A 14,518-nucleotide genomic window follows, 5' to 3' on the forward strand; every position below is an offset into this window, starting at 1 on the left:
GATACATTTTCTTCAGGTCCTATGTGCTGTTATATGGGAATTTAAAATGAGGGGGTCTAAATGTCTGAGCATTTAGAAACAAATTTTCATATAATTCCATTTTCCCAGAAAGCCCTTTCACACACTGCCTATTGCATTTCAATTTATTCTCTCAAAAAAATTCTCACATTTGAGACCCAGCTCACATGTGACTTTCTTGGTGAGGCCACCCCAGTTTTTCCAGGTAGTGTCAGCTCTCTTTGCTTTGAATGCAAAGCATTCATTTATTCATCTGTTTATTTTGCAAGCATTTATTGAACATGTAATTGTGGGCCAGACGAGGCACTCGGGATATAGGGAAGACTAAGATGTGGCTTTGACTTTGAGGGGTATGTATTTTGTTAGCAAATGCAGACATACCCAGAAAAAAGGGCACAGTGGTGTCATCTGTTGGCAGGTAGAGGGCTTATCTGTTTAATCTCTCTTCTGTCCTCTGGAATGTAAGCTTCTGTAGCCAGAATCTCTACATTTCAGTTATTCTTTGTGTCACAATTCCATCTAGAGTGCTGGTCTGGCACATGACATGTACTTAAATGTGCTTATTGAAAGAATTCATGTAGTTGGGGAAAAAGGAGAAATGCATAACAGAGAGATGAGTAAAAGAAATGATGATGCTGATGATATCAACATCTAGTACTTCGGAGAAGGTGATGGCACCCCACTCCAGTACTCTTGCCTGGAAAATCCCGTGGATGGAGGAGCCTGGTGGGCTGCAGTCCATGGGGTTGTGAAGAGTCAGACACGACTGAGCGACTTCACTTTCACTTTTCTCTTTCATGAATTGGAGAAGGAAATGGCGACCTACTCCAATGTTCTTGCCTGGAGAATCCCAGGGACGGGGGAGCTTGGTGGGCTGCCGTCTCTGGGGTCGCACAGAGTCAGACACGACTGAAGTGACTTAACAGCTAGTACTTACTGAGTGCCTACTGTGGGTCAGTTACCGATCTAAGTACTTTGCATATTTTACTTCAGTTTAACCTCTATAACAATGGAAATAGCAAGGTATTATCATTTGTATTCCATGGATGAGGAAACAGGTTCAGAAAAGCTAAGCAATGTGTCTGGGGACAGAACCATGGTTACAACTCAGCATGGTTTGCTTCTAAAGATTATTTTTGCCTGCTAGTCTGTACATTAGTAGGATGTTAGCTGGTGTCATTCTGGAAACTTTTTGTGGTCAGATACTTGTATCTGAGTATTTGATATTTCTTCTCCTGCTATTTTTCTTTCTCCAAACTCTTCAGACACAATTATGGACACAAAGATTGTGGACAAATGGCTCCAGGGAGTCGTGTTTCAGTTAGCAAAGTTGAGGCCAGTGTGCTCAGCCTTCTGGATTCTGACATACCTCCTCTCTTTTTTTCCTTTTTTTTCAGTGTAGTTTAAAATGTGCTGCTAGAGAATTAGACTGCTGACAGTAGCACCAACCTACCCATCAAAAAGAAGGAGGCAGTGGGGAACAGTTAGGGAGAACATAAAGATATTCCTTTCCATTTCTTAAAAGCTTTTAGTGGTGGAGAGAGAGCCAGAATGATAGGAGATAGTCCAAGGGGGCCTTCCCTTTCATGAGTTTAAAGGTACTTAGTGTGGGGGGAAAAGTTATTTTTCTTTTTTGGCTCCTCTAAATAAGGATAGACAGATCATATTAGAAAACAAAGGAGGATTCCATTTCAGCATCTGATGCAGTGTTGGGCTTGGAAATTATTGTATACTCTGATATATTTTAATGAGTATCTATTTAGTCAAAATTTATAAGGAAACATAAAATCAAGTAGTTTCAATATTCACAATTAGTTAAAATCCCTATTTTTCCTCTCAAATGAGCTAGTCAAGATGAGAACTCAAGTTTATTTTAGCAGACTTACCCCAAGAACACTGACTGCAAGATGCCAGTGGCTAGCTGTTTGAGGACACAGTACACACAGAACAAAATAAGTATCTGCAAGGATTTTGGGGGAAAAAATCAGCTATTTCTGTTACATTAGTTAGGAATAGAAATAGCAGCATTTGACATTTTAAGCAAACCCAAGAATGGGTTTACTTTGAGGCCAATGCATGATCATCTTAAGCTTGATAACTTCTTCAGCCCTGATATGGACCAAAAAAATCAATTAATTTAGTCCACATTCCAACAGTCAGCTTGTAAATTGTGTTCTTATTATGATTTCCCCCAAGAAAATCTAAATATATTAATATTAGCAGAATTATTGTAAAAGGGCAAATTTGATAACACTAAATGAAATGATAAGACTTCTGATAGTAAAATTAGAGTTATGCATGGGGGAAGATAAAGCGATTCTAATGTAATGGCTATTACAACATCAGGATTGTTATTATCTTAGAATTGATATTATATCAATTATATGTTTTCTGATAGCAAATCTTAATAAGTTAAATTTATTAAGATTTGTTATCAAAAAGTATATAATAACTATGTGTTGTCTATGTTAAGAGACTGTTGTACTGATATTATTTTTGTATTTTTTATAGACAAAAAAAATTATGTTCTTAAACATCAGATGCAAGCATCTATTTACATAAGCTTATATTAAATCCAGCTTTAGCATAGTTTAAGTAGTTAAAGTCTGACTGACTCCGATTTGAAGATTTCCATGACCATTTCTCCTAGAACTCAGCTGATACTCTTATTATATTTCTTTCCATTTACTTTATTATTCTTGGAGCAGAACTATGTTAATTATTTATTTTTATAACAGAATACAAGCAGCATGAGATTATAGAGTACAGAGAGCGTGATATGTCTTTTTGATGTCAGATTGGAACAGGCATTCAATAATATTTGCTGAATGAATGAATAATAACTTGAAGGTGCATCTTCCTATCTAGTAATCATAATCATTATATTAACCAGCAATTACTGAATAGTTACCATATCTTAGGCATAACATCTTTGGCTTTTTATATATCATTTCTCACAGAAAGGGAAGATTAGAGAGTTTTAAGTACCTCATCCCAGTTCAGGCAGCCAGCAAGTCTAAGCTCAAACCCAGCTTCTCTTAGCTGAGTCTTGCAGAAGCTGTTCCTTTTGCTTGTTCTGCAGGGCTTTTCCTACCCCTTTTCTGTTTAGTCTCACAAGTAGCAAGTTCTGCAAACTGGACACTGCTAGTTGAGAGGGTTGTCCCAGCCCTGCTCTCCACTCCTGTGGGGTCTGATCTCCTCCTCAGCTCCAGGGCCATGAGGTGGATTTATCAGCCCTGAGTCATTCTCCTTCAAGCTGTTGCTCACTAGTGGCCCCTGTGATCCACAGACATTTTCTTTTCCTCCTTCCCCGCCTGTGTACTGAGCTAATGTCTCCCAAGCATCATGTTTCTCATCAGTACTTTCATCTGATTGAAAGGAGACACTATTGGAACTGCTTGGCAAATACAATTTTACTTGGACGTCTCTTTGACTTTGCATTTTTAATTGTATTAACAACAGTGGACCGGAGTGACTTAAAAAATGTTTATTACTTTACCTAGTTGAGGCCTTGTTTACTAAAAAATATTGAAAAACTAAAATTCACCCTTAAATCTCCCTTTGCCCTTTGAGCCAAACCAAGCCAAACTTTACCGAAAAGACCAGGTTTGGGTTTTGAATCTAGAGTGTTTTGAATCAAAAGAAATAACTTACTTGTTCACTTTTAGTATGTCTGTTTATGGTACTAGATTCCAGTGCCATTGTTTTGAATGTGTGCTTTCATGCATATTTACTTACGTGCTTGGCAGAGCATGAGGTCTCAAACGTGGAGGAGACTGCTTAGGATTATGTGATGTGGGACATGGTCTTGGCTTCTTGCCTTTGTGTTTCAGTGCATGAAAAACCTTCAACTCAATATAGAGTACTCTAGCTCTTAAGTATATCATATTAGTGATACATAAGTATTAAGAACAAATACATAAATATTAAGAACAAAATGTGCTATGAAACTGTTTACTTCAACACACTATCAAGTAATGAACAGTAAAGTTTTTAGTCTGTTTAATTTATTCATGACAGTTAATTCCCCATTAAAGGACAAATCAATATGACTCTCCCCACCTCAATATTTTTTACCCCCAAATAGAAAACACTTAATTTTAGGTAGAGTTTTCCCTCCAGCTTGGATGCTGCTGGATTGAACCTATAAAGAATGAAAAGTAATTGGATAATACAGTTATTTCATAAATTGAGAAACATGTTGCAGCTGGGCCAATATTGCTGACTCAGCATTCCCTTGCTTCGTCGAATCCCATTTTCACTTGAGACAAAAAGCAAGTTCAGATGTTCATATCTCAAACAGACTCTTTTTGAAAAATGATATGAAGACACGAGCCTGCTGCCAGAGGGAGCAAGACCCACTGGTCCTGCTACCACAAGTGCAGGTTGTCTGGAATGCCGGACAGTGAGGAACATGGTTGACAAAACCAGCCCTAACTTGGTGTGAAGGCTCCAGGCCGATGAAACACCTCTGGAAATGTGCCCAGTGGAAACTCATAATGGCATGGGTATGGTTCCATGCCAAAGATTTTTGGGACTGGGGCCAAAAACATCTTCTGTAAAAGGAAATGAAAGAGGAAATAACTTGTTATTCCAAAGGAGTGAGAGGTTGGGTGAGAGCTGAAAGAAGGGTTGAAAAGAGAGAATGAGAAGTGAGCAGAGAGGGTGAGGATATGCTGAAGAGGGCAAGGGAGCAGTTGGGGCTGGAAATTTTAATAAGCTCACAAAGATAAGGAGGAAATAGGGGCTGTTTAGAAGGTAAACACACTGTAAGGCAAGGAGCAGCCTTGCCAAGAATAACAACAGCAAGATAATTAAAGGAAAAGGGCTAACATAAATGTGAGGAAAAAGAGACTATGCTGAACAGGTCTTAAATATAAGAACATTCCAACTCAGCATTTTGTAACTGACAACATAAACAGGAAAAGGAAAGAGAGGCCTCCCACAGCTACACATAGAGAGCCCACACCCTGTGATCTTGTATTATCACTCAGATTTCTGTTGACTCAGGTACAGTGGGATGTCCTGGGTGGGGTGAGATTATAACCTCAATTGTTTATCTTTCTGAGTCCTGTATGTTTTGTATGTTTGTCAGAAAGCCATGATAGCAGGATACTTAATTTCCTGAATTATATTATTTTGCAGTGTTAATATCTCTTATTTAGTAGTCCATAAAATCAGGTCATAACCCCCTTTATCCATAAGATTTTTTTGAGCTTGTTTCATTCTAATAGACTACCTGAGAAACAATTTTAAAAGGTGATCAAGGGAAGCCTGGCATGCTGTAATCCATGGGTTGCAAAGAGTCAAACACAAATGAGTGACTGAACAACAGGTTTATTAAGTGAAGTCGCTCAGTCGTGTCCCACTCTTTGCGACCCCCATGGACTATACAGTCCGTGGAATTCTCCAGGCCAGAATACTGGAGTGGGTTGCCATTTCCTTCTCCAGGAATCTTCCTAACCCAGGGATTGTACCTGGGTCTCCCACATTGCAGGCAGATGCTTTACTCTCCAAGCCACCAGGAAAGAGTGCTTATTAAGGTTTATTAAGTAGTGTGTTAATCACACGCAGCATCGTATGGTGTCGTAACACACTCCATTCTGTTCTGTAAATAGTTAATGTTATACCCTTAATTTGTGTTTTCCTTTAGTTCTTGAGCATCTCACAACCTTCTTTCTAGAATAACAATTGTTCAGAATATAGGATATATAAATAGGGAGTTATTAAGATGATAGACAAAATTAATATATACTTTGTAGTACAGAGAGTCAAATTAAGCTTCTAATTTAGTCAAATGAAAGAAATGTTGGGGTCACTTCTCTAAATCATTACCCCAAATAATACATATGTATAACTTTGTTTATTATGAAAAATATAAAAAAGGACACACATATATATGTATTTTCCTATGTCATAGAATTTACCAAATGTAATTTTACTTCAATACTTGTCTTTAACAAAATTCTCCCAAAGGTTGTTCTATGTGTATCTAGATTTATGGTACTGAGTCATGCCTTTCCAAAAATGTATATTGATATATTGAAAGTGAAGTTGCTCAGTCGTGTCTGACTCTTTGATCCCATTGACTGTAGCCCTCCAGGCTCCTCTGTCCATGGAACTTTCCAAGCAAGAACACTGGCGTGGTTTGCCATTTCCTTCTCCAGGGAATCTTCCCAACCCACACTGCAGACAGACTCTTTACTGTCTGAGCCATCAGGGAATCTTATATTGATATATTGGGTTGGGAAGTTCATTCAGGTTTCCCAAAAGATGATATGGAAAAACCCGAACAAACTTTTTAGCCAACTCAATATAAAACCCTAGGAATGATACATGACTAACCAAAGTAATCATTGCTTTCTTTCCTCTCTTTGAGGTAACTTTTCGTCAAACTTAACGTCATTTGGTTCTTTAAAAATGTCTTCACTAGTTGTTTTATTATTGTTACCTAGAATTCCTCACAGTAGATCATAAAGTCTTTAAAGTTTGACATATTTCTCCTTCTTTGCCAGGAGCAATTGGTGACAAATAAAATGGAATTCCTAACCTTGGCTGCTTCACCACTATAGGAGCCTGATTATCTATCACTACTGTCTACATGTTTTCAAAATTTTAAGGCCAAGAAAGCTGATGTTTGAATAACCTTTTTTCTTTATTTATTTAAAAAAGGCAGGATTTCTATTTGATGATCAGATAGGTATATGCCCTGGAGCTCTGAGATAAAGTCTAGACCTGGCTTTGTCACAAACCACCTGTGTGGAGAAGGGAGAAAAGGAAAGGTTGCCGTCTAACAGGGCTGGGAAAATAAGTAAAAGGAAAAAGGAGAACAAGTCCCTGAGGACACTGGGAATTGAGGAACAAGTTATTCACACCCACCAGGAGAAAAGAGCATGGAGGGAAACCTGAAATCCAGTTAAAGGAAACAGTAAGAAAATGTGGCTGCGTTTCTGTGTACAGAAAGAGTAGCCTAGCTTTTCACGAGGAGTTGCAATGAGATTGCTGTTGGATTTTGGAATTGAGAATGTAGTTTTCAACCACCGGGCTAGACTATTAGTACGAGAATTTGATTGACTGGTTATAGATGCCCTCTGGAAAGGGAGGTGTACCTTATAATCTTTAGTTTTTAAAAGAAGAATGTTGGTTTTAGGATTATTGCATTTGAGGAAATTATTTACATACTTGATTTCTATATATATATAGTATATACATACAGATAAATATTTATATCTATCTCTATATGTCCATATCTATCCATCTAGCTAGCTTTTGAACTGTGATCTCAAAGAATTAGAAGTCCCTTTGCAACACAATTGAAAAATTTAGGCGAGTTCTCCGTTATTTATGGTACTGGATCGGTAATCATTGTTATCAGCAATTCTTACTAGAAGAAGAGGGCGTAGAGGCCAACAGATGCTCAGTGGAGCCCATAATGTCCCCACAGCAAAGCGAAGTATGAGTTGCATATTGGTGACCACATGCTTCCTTCTATATTTATCTTAGAAAAAGTTTCTGTTAAGACCACTCAAGGCAGGTGATTTATTAATCATTGAGCTTCATCCCCAATGTCAGCATCTAGCTTATTTTCTTGTACACAGTAAGGGTTCAATATTTGTTTGATATATCAAATTGAACATAGAACTCAGATGTGTAAGAATCAAATCTCCCTGTTCATGGTAAATTTTTAACTGTACAGAATTATATAAGTAAACCAGTCCATCCTAAAGGAAATCAGTCCTGAATAGTCATTGAAAGGACTGATGTTGAAGCTGAAACTCCAATACTTTGGCCACCTGATGTGAAGAACTGACTCCCTGGAAGAGACCCTGATGCTAGGCGGGAGGAGAAGGGGACGACAGAGGATGAGATGGTTGGATGGCATCACTGACTCAATGGACGTGAGTCTGAGTAAACTCTGGGAGCTGGTGATGGACAGGGAGTGCCACAGTCCATGGGGTTGCAAAGAGTTGGACATGACTGAACAACTGAACTGAACTGAAGATTAACTTTCACTAAAAATCTCTGGGATGGATACACTGAATTCAAGTGGTAGCTTTCCTCCAAGTGGGATCAGAGAGAAACAGAAATAGGCACTTGTCTGGACACATGAACCACACTTTCTAACAACTCATGAGGAAGGTGGACTATAAAAGATAGAGATCTCCAGACTTTCATGTTCTGGCCCCATCTTTAAGGTGTCCAGACTCTCCTGGAAGAAATATATTTTTCAAGAGTTTCCTAAGGACGTCTGACAAAACTTAAATGATTCTGTTTTTTATTTCTGGGAGCAGGTTTTCTCTTGATGTCATGATCTTATTGTTCATCAAAATGTCACAAGAAAAAAAAAATATCCGTAAAGCAATTTCTTCCTTTTACTTCAGAGTGTGATCAGCTGCCAGGATACATGAGGGGAAGTTTGTGGGAATGGCAATTATCTAATAACAGCATCTTAAATACATCCTTATTTTATGGGTTGTGTTTGGAAACCACTTCCTTACACTGCAGGTTTTATTAGTACTTAAAAATAAGCTTGAATTTCCCTGCTTCTTGGGCTTATAAAAAGTGCAATCTTAACTTAGTCTGATTACCTTTTTATTGTATGTAAATTTTGAAAGGATTACTTTAATTTTAATTTAATCAATAAAACATAAAAACATTCACCCTAGTGCATGTGAATCTCCTCTTTGGCTCTCTTAGAGGAGGATGAATAATTCTCCGGTACAGAGTCTGAGAGGTTGCTCTGGGTTGGAGTAAACTATTGGCAGGATCTCTCAGAAGACCCTTTTCTCTGGTTCAGAAATCATAACTTGATTTCTGCCTTCTCCTCTCCAAGATAGAAGGGTTGATAACTTGCCTTCCAAGTATCAGAAAGGAGAAAATAATTGTGTGTTTCCTGTTGCTACTATGCCTAGTGACCACAAATGTAGTGACTTAAAATAATACAAGTGTATTCACTTCCAGTTCTGGAGGTCATTTTTACTGGGCTAAAGTCAGGGTGTCAGCAGGACCATGCTAAAGGGGACAGTCCACTTCCGTGCCTTTTCCAGCTTCTGGAGTTGCACTCCTTGGCTCCATCTCCAAAGCCAATGACTAGCATCTTTTTCTTGACTTGGCTGCCCCTGCTTCTGTCAGCTTCTGTCATATGGACTTTCTCTTCTGTGACCAAATATTTCTGTGGTTTCTTCTTATAAAGACACATGTGATTACACCTGGATAATCCATGATAATCTCCCCACCCCAATATCCCTCATTTAATGATGTTTTCAAAATCCCTTTTGCCATATGGAGTAACATTCACAAGTTCCAGGATCTGGGTAGTTGGGGGAGCCCATATTCAGGCTACCACAACATTTTTTTTCAGTCTTTTCTAAGAATGGAGGGGGCCCTTTCCTAAATTTTTGTTTTTGCTCTTGTGAAAATTTGTAATAGGAAAACAAATGTTTTGATGAGGGAAATAAGGAATTTTTGAATCACAAAAACATAACTGTTTCTCCTATAGGAATTTAGGCTATAAAGCTGTTTTCATAGTTATAAATGAATTTTCAGGAAAACTAAGAAGAAACAGATTGGGGCAATGAAAGGACTTCTGTTTTACAGATAAGGAAAGTGAGGTATAGTGAGATTATATAACATGCCTATAATTTGTCACACAATTAGTAAGTGATTAAGCTTGGATTGAAACTCAGAGCCCTTATTTTACCTACTAGACTAGAATGAAGAATGGAAGGTGATGCTAAGAAGAGATCAGTATCAACAGAGGTGGGAAATACTATTGGCTTCTAAAGTCAGAAACATAAATCTCATTGAGTTGGAAGGCAGCTAGACTTGCTAGATTTCCTGGGCGGTACCTTTCAATCTGGTATGTTGGGCCGCAAGGATCCAACCTAGGTTAGTTTTTTGTTGTTACTATTAGGAATAGCAGTCAGCATAAAGAACTTTGAAAACGCAAGGCTTGTGCCTGCTAATGATAGAGATAGAAGTCAAGTGGGGGCCTGACCCCCCTTCCATCCTCACCGGCTCCAGATCTTGTTCCATCCATTATTTTCTTCTTATATTATCAACCCCTGTTCTGTTCTGGTCCTGTTTGATCAACCTACAAACATGTGAGATCTTTCTTTTTAATTTTGGCACATCCTCTCCATCATCACTCAACTTCTGTCCTTCAATTTACCACCAAATTTCTTGAAAGAGGAATTCAGTCCTGCCAGACTTACTCTTTCCACACCCACTCATTCTTCCCCCCATTGCAGTCAGAGCTCCATTCCCATTGATCCACTAGAACTTCTCTCAGGGGTCACCAGGGTCTTCCTAGTTACCAAGCCTGCTGATCTATTTCCAGTTCTTATTCTCAGTGACCTCTTCTGAAATATTTGAGAATATTGACTACTCTCTACTTTTTGAAGTCCCCATTTCTATGTCTCTCCCTTCTGAGTCTTAAAAATTTTTTTAATTGGAGGATAATTCCTTTACAATGTTGTATTGGTTTCCGCTGTACCACAACATGAATCAGCTCTATGTGTACATATATCTCCTCCCTCTTGAGCCTCCTTCCCTCTCACAGCCTCCACCCCACCCCTCTGCGTCATCACAGAGCCCTGAGCTGAGCTCTCTGTGTTATACAGCAACTTCCCACTAGCTATTTTTCACATGCTAATGTATATATGTCAGTGGTACTCTTTCAACTTCTTCCCCCCTCTCTTTCCCCTGCTGTGTCCACCAATCTGTTCTCTATGTTTGCGTCTCTATTCCTGCCCTGCAAATAGGGTCATCAGTACCATTTTTTCTAGATTCCATATGTATGTGTTAATATATATTTGTTTTTCTCTTTCTGACTTACTTCACTCAGATAACAGAGTCATCCACCTCACTAGAACTGACTCAAATTTGTTCTCGTTTATGACTGACTAATATTCCATTGTTTATACCACATCTTCTTTATCCATGCATCTATCAGTGGACATCTAGGTTGCTTCCATGTCCTGGCCATTGTAAATAGTGAACCCTGGGCTACATGTGTCTTTTTGAATTACGATTTTCTCTGGGTATAATGCCCAGTAGTGGGATTGCTGAGTCATATGGCCTTCTGAAATCTTCTCTTCATTTCTTTTCCATTCCCAGATGTTAGAATACTGAGGGTTCTGCCTCTGGTCTTTTGCTCTTATTTCTACACACCTTCTCCCTGCGTCCTCTCCTCTGCTCCCATTTCTTCAGCTCCCATGAATGTGGGGAAGATGTATCAGTTCTAACCTGCAGCCTGACCTCCCTCCTGAGATGAAAGCTCTTACTTTCAAAATCTTCCCTAGTATCTCCTTCCGCATATGACCTGCAGAACTGCAAACTCATCATCTCAAAACAGGACTCGGTGTCTTACTTCCTAGATATATAGTGTCTCGTCCGTTATTTGTCTTGTTTTATTTGGACACCATCTTCCTAATATAGCAAACCAAGAAGCATGGTGTTATTGCCTCTTTTTCTTTCTTTCATGTCTCATTAGTAACTTCTGGGCCCTTGGCATCCTCATTACTACTTCCTTATCCTAGGCCTCTTTTCTTGTCCTCTATTCTCCAGTCTTCTTCAATAACCGTTCTGCTCGGAAGTGATCTGTAATCAGTCACTGTTGAGAATGAATGCCTTGTGTCCTTCACAAAGTCCTTCCAAGTCTTCCAGACCCATTTGGAATGTGGAACCCTTCTCTGTGGAGGAGGGATTGGCTGCACCTCATTCATTTGTGGGTTCTAGTCAGTTTCTGATCCTTGTGAGACCCTCCTCCCCAGTGGATTGAAGGTATACAGGGATTTGTCTTGGTACCCGTAGAGCCTGGAACAGCACCTGGGTCACAGGAAGTGCTCATGAATGTCTGTTGGATGAACTGTGGGAGACAGGATGAGATGACTAAGGGGTGAATCAATGAAGTGATGGAAAGATGGTCTTCAGAATGAATAAAGAGCCTTTTCTATGGCATATATTTTCTTTTCCAGTTTCAATGTGGACTTTAGGGTTCACTGACTGAGACTATTCCTTTCAGTACCAAAGTAAGGAAAAAGAAATTGGAGAATAAAGTGATTAAATTAGAAGTCCCCAAGAATGTCATTGTTTCCTGGCATGGGGTTAAGCTTTAACCCCATTAGCTCCCAAACACATTTTTCAGCAAGCCTCACTCATACTTTAATTGAGAAAAAACATCTTTACTTGGCCTCCTAGTAATTCACAGGTGATTTGGGCTTCATTTATATCTTTGATAAGATACACACTTATAGGCAGTGAAATTCCAAAGCATTTTGAATACCAGTTGAGGTCCTCTATTGGAAATCTCACCATACATTATGAGAAAGAGGAGGCAGCTGTCAAGAAGAAAAGAAACTAATACTGAGTCACAGATACCTGGCAAGCACTCTTCTAAGTGCTTTCACAAACATCTCACATCTTACGCCTTTGCCTGAAAGGCAAGACAAGACTGAGATGAGCAGCCAGGACCTCTGCGTTCAAGTTAACACTCTCGAAATATTTAGTCACATTTCTATAAAGACTAAGTGGGCACTGGGTGGGAAAAACTGAGAAAGGAGATGTTACACAGACTCAGCTTCCACTTCATTGTTCATAGCAATTCCTCTCTGGTTGCAAAAAGCAAAGCAAAACCCTGCATTACCTAGATCTTTCGCCCTTTGAAGGCAGTTTATGCTCACTTATTATAACTGAAGAACACCTCTTGTGTGCTTACACCCTACCTTTCCACTGCGCATGGGACTGTGGTAGTTAGAACATAGATGAAGCCCCGCCTGAATGCATGCTAAATCGTTTCAGTCAAGTCCAACTCTTTGCAACCATATGGACCAGCCCACCAGGCTCCACTGTCCATGGGATTTTCCAGGCAAGAATACTGGAGTGGGGTGCCATGACCTCCTCCAGGAGATCTTCCCGACCCAGGGATGGAACCCACCTCTCCTGTGGCTCCTGCATCGTATGCAGATTCTTTACCACTGAGCCACCAAGGAAGCCCCAGCCGAAGCCCCAGAGACCTAAATTGAAACGTAACAGTCCAGGATGTAAGCAGTCTGGGTTGGAGTGGTCTCTCTGTGGTATGAGCGAGTCAGACAACCTCTAGCTTGTTGCTGTGCCTCCCCTAGAGAAGGATATTCATGTTCATGGTCCAAGATGCTTTCTACCATGTCTGCATTCCATCCAGTGGGAAGGAGAAAAGGGGCAGGGGAAGGAGAGGCCACTCCCCTTCATTGGGCATGGTTTGGAAACTGCAGATGTTTATTTGTGCTCACACCTCATTGGCCAATACCTGGTCACATGACTCAATTGAGAAACTTCAGCCTTCCCAGACTGACCATATGAAAGAAGGAGAAAATGGACATTAGATATCAACTCTTCCCTGCCAGAGGTTTATCCAATAATGTATTTCAACTAAATGTGATACTCTTTATAGGAAGAGGTCTGTATCCACGTTTCTCCTTCTAGTTATAAAGCTGCAAATGATAAGAAGGTTTAATGCCCTTTTTAGTTTGGAATCTTTGGCCTTTGCCCTGATAGCCCATCCCTTTCAGACTCGGTTGTAGATGGTACGTCCCCATCTCACGAATGAGATCAGAGAGCATTAATGAAATGGAGGTGGTTTATTTTTCTTTGAGCTTTCCCTTGCTCTTTCTTATCTTTGTGCATGTTCAGTAGCTCAGATATGGTTGACTCTGTGACCCCCAAGCCCCAAGGTTCCTCTGTCCATGGAATTTTTCAGGCAAGAATACTGGAATGAGTTGCCATTTCCTCCTCTAAGGGGATCTTCCTGAGCCAGGGATCGAACCTGTGTCTCTTGCATTTCCTTCATGGGCAGGCAAATTCGTTATCATTGAGCCACCTGGGAAATCCAAACAGCCCCTACAGTCACACACTAATATAACCTTTATATGCAATGACTACTTTCTGGGTTATTCTTACAGGAGAAGACAATGGCACCCCACTCCAGTACTCTTGAAAAATCCCATGGACGGAGGAGCCTGGTAGGCTACAGTCCATGAGGTTCCTAAGAGTTGGACACAACTGAGAGACTTCACTTTCACTTTTCACTTTCATGCATTGAAGAAGGAAATGGCAACCCACTCTAGTGTTCTTGCCTGGAGAATCCCAGGGATGGGGGAGCCTGGTGGGCTGCCATCTATTGGGGTTGCACAGAGTCAGACATGACTGAAGCGACTTAGCAGCAGCAGCAGCAGCTTATAGGAGAACTTTCTGGAAGCTAATAAAAAAATGACACCTTGTGTTACCACTGATTAGGTTTAAGCATCTAACAGTTATTTTTTGTTGTTACTCAGTCTTAGCCAGTTCTCTCTTCTCCTTCCCTCCATATCGGTGTCTACAGAAATGTTCTATGTTTTGGGGCTCTCAAGCAGTTGTAGGGTGAAGCAATTGAGGAAACAAATGTGTAACCACAGTGCTTGTCAGTTTTTGGGGACCCAGTCACCGGGCCCCACAGTTCATCCAGAAGCAGAGGCACCAAGAT

This window comes from Oryx dammah, unplaced genomic scaffold (genome assembly GCF_014754425.2).
Source record: "Oryx dammah isolate SB20612 unplaced genomic scaffold, SCBI_Odam_1.1 HiC_scaffold_5, whole genome shotgun sequence".
Taxonomy (NCBI): Eukaryota; Metazoa; Chordata; class Mammalia; order Artiodactyla; family Bovidae; genus Oryx; species Oryx dammah.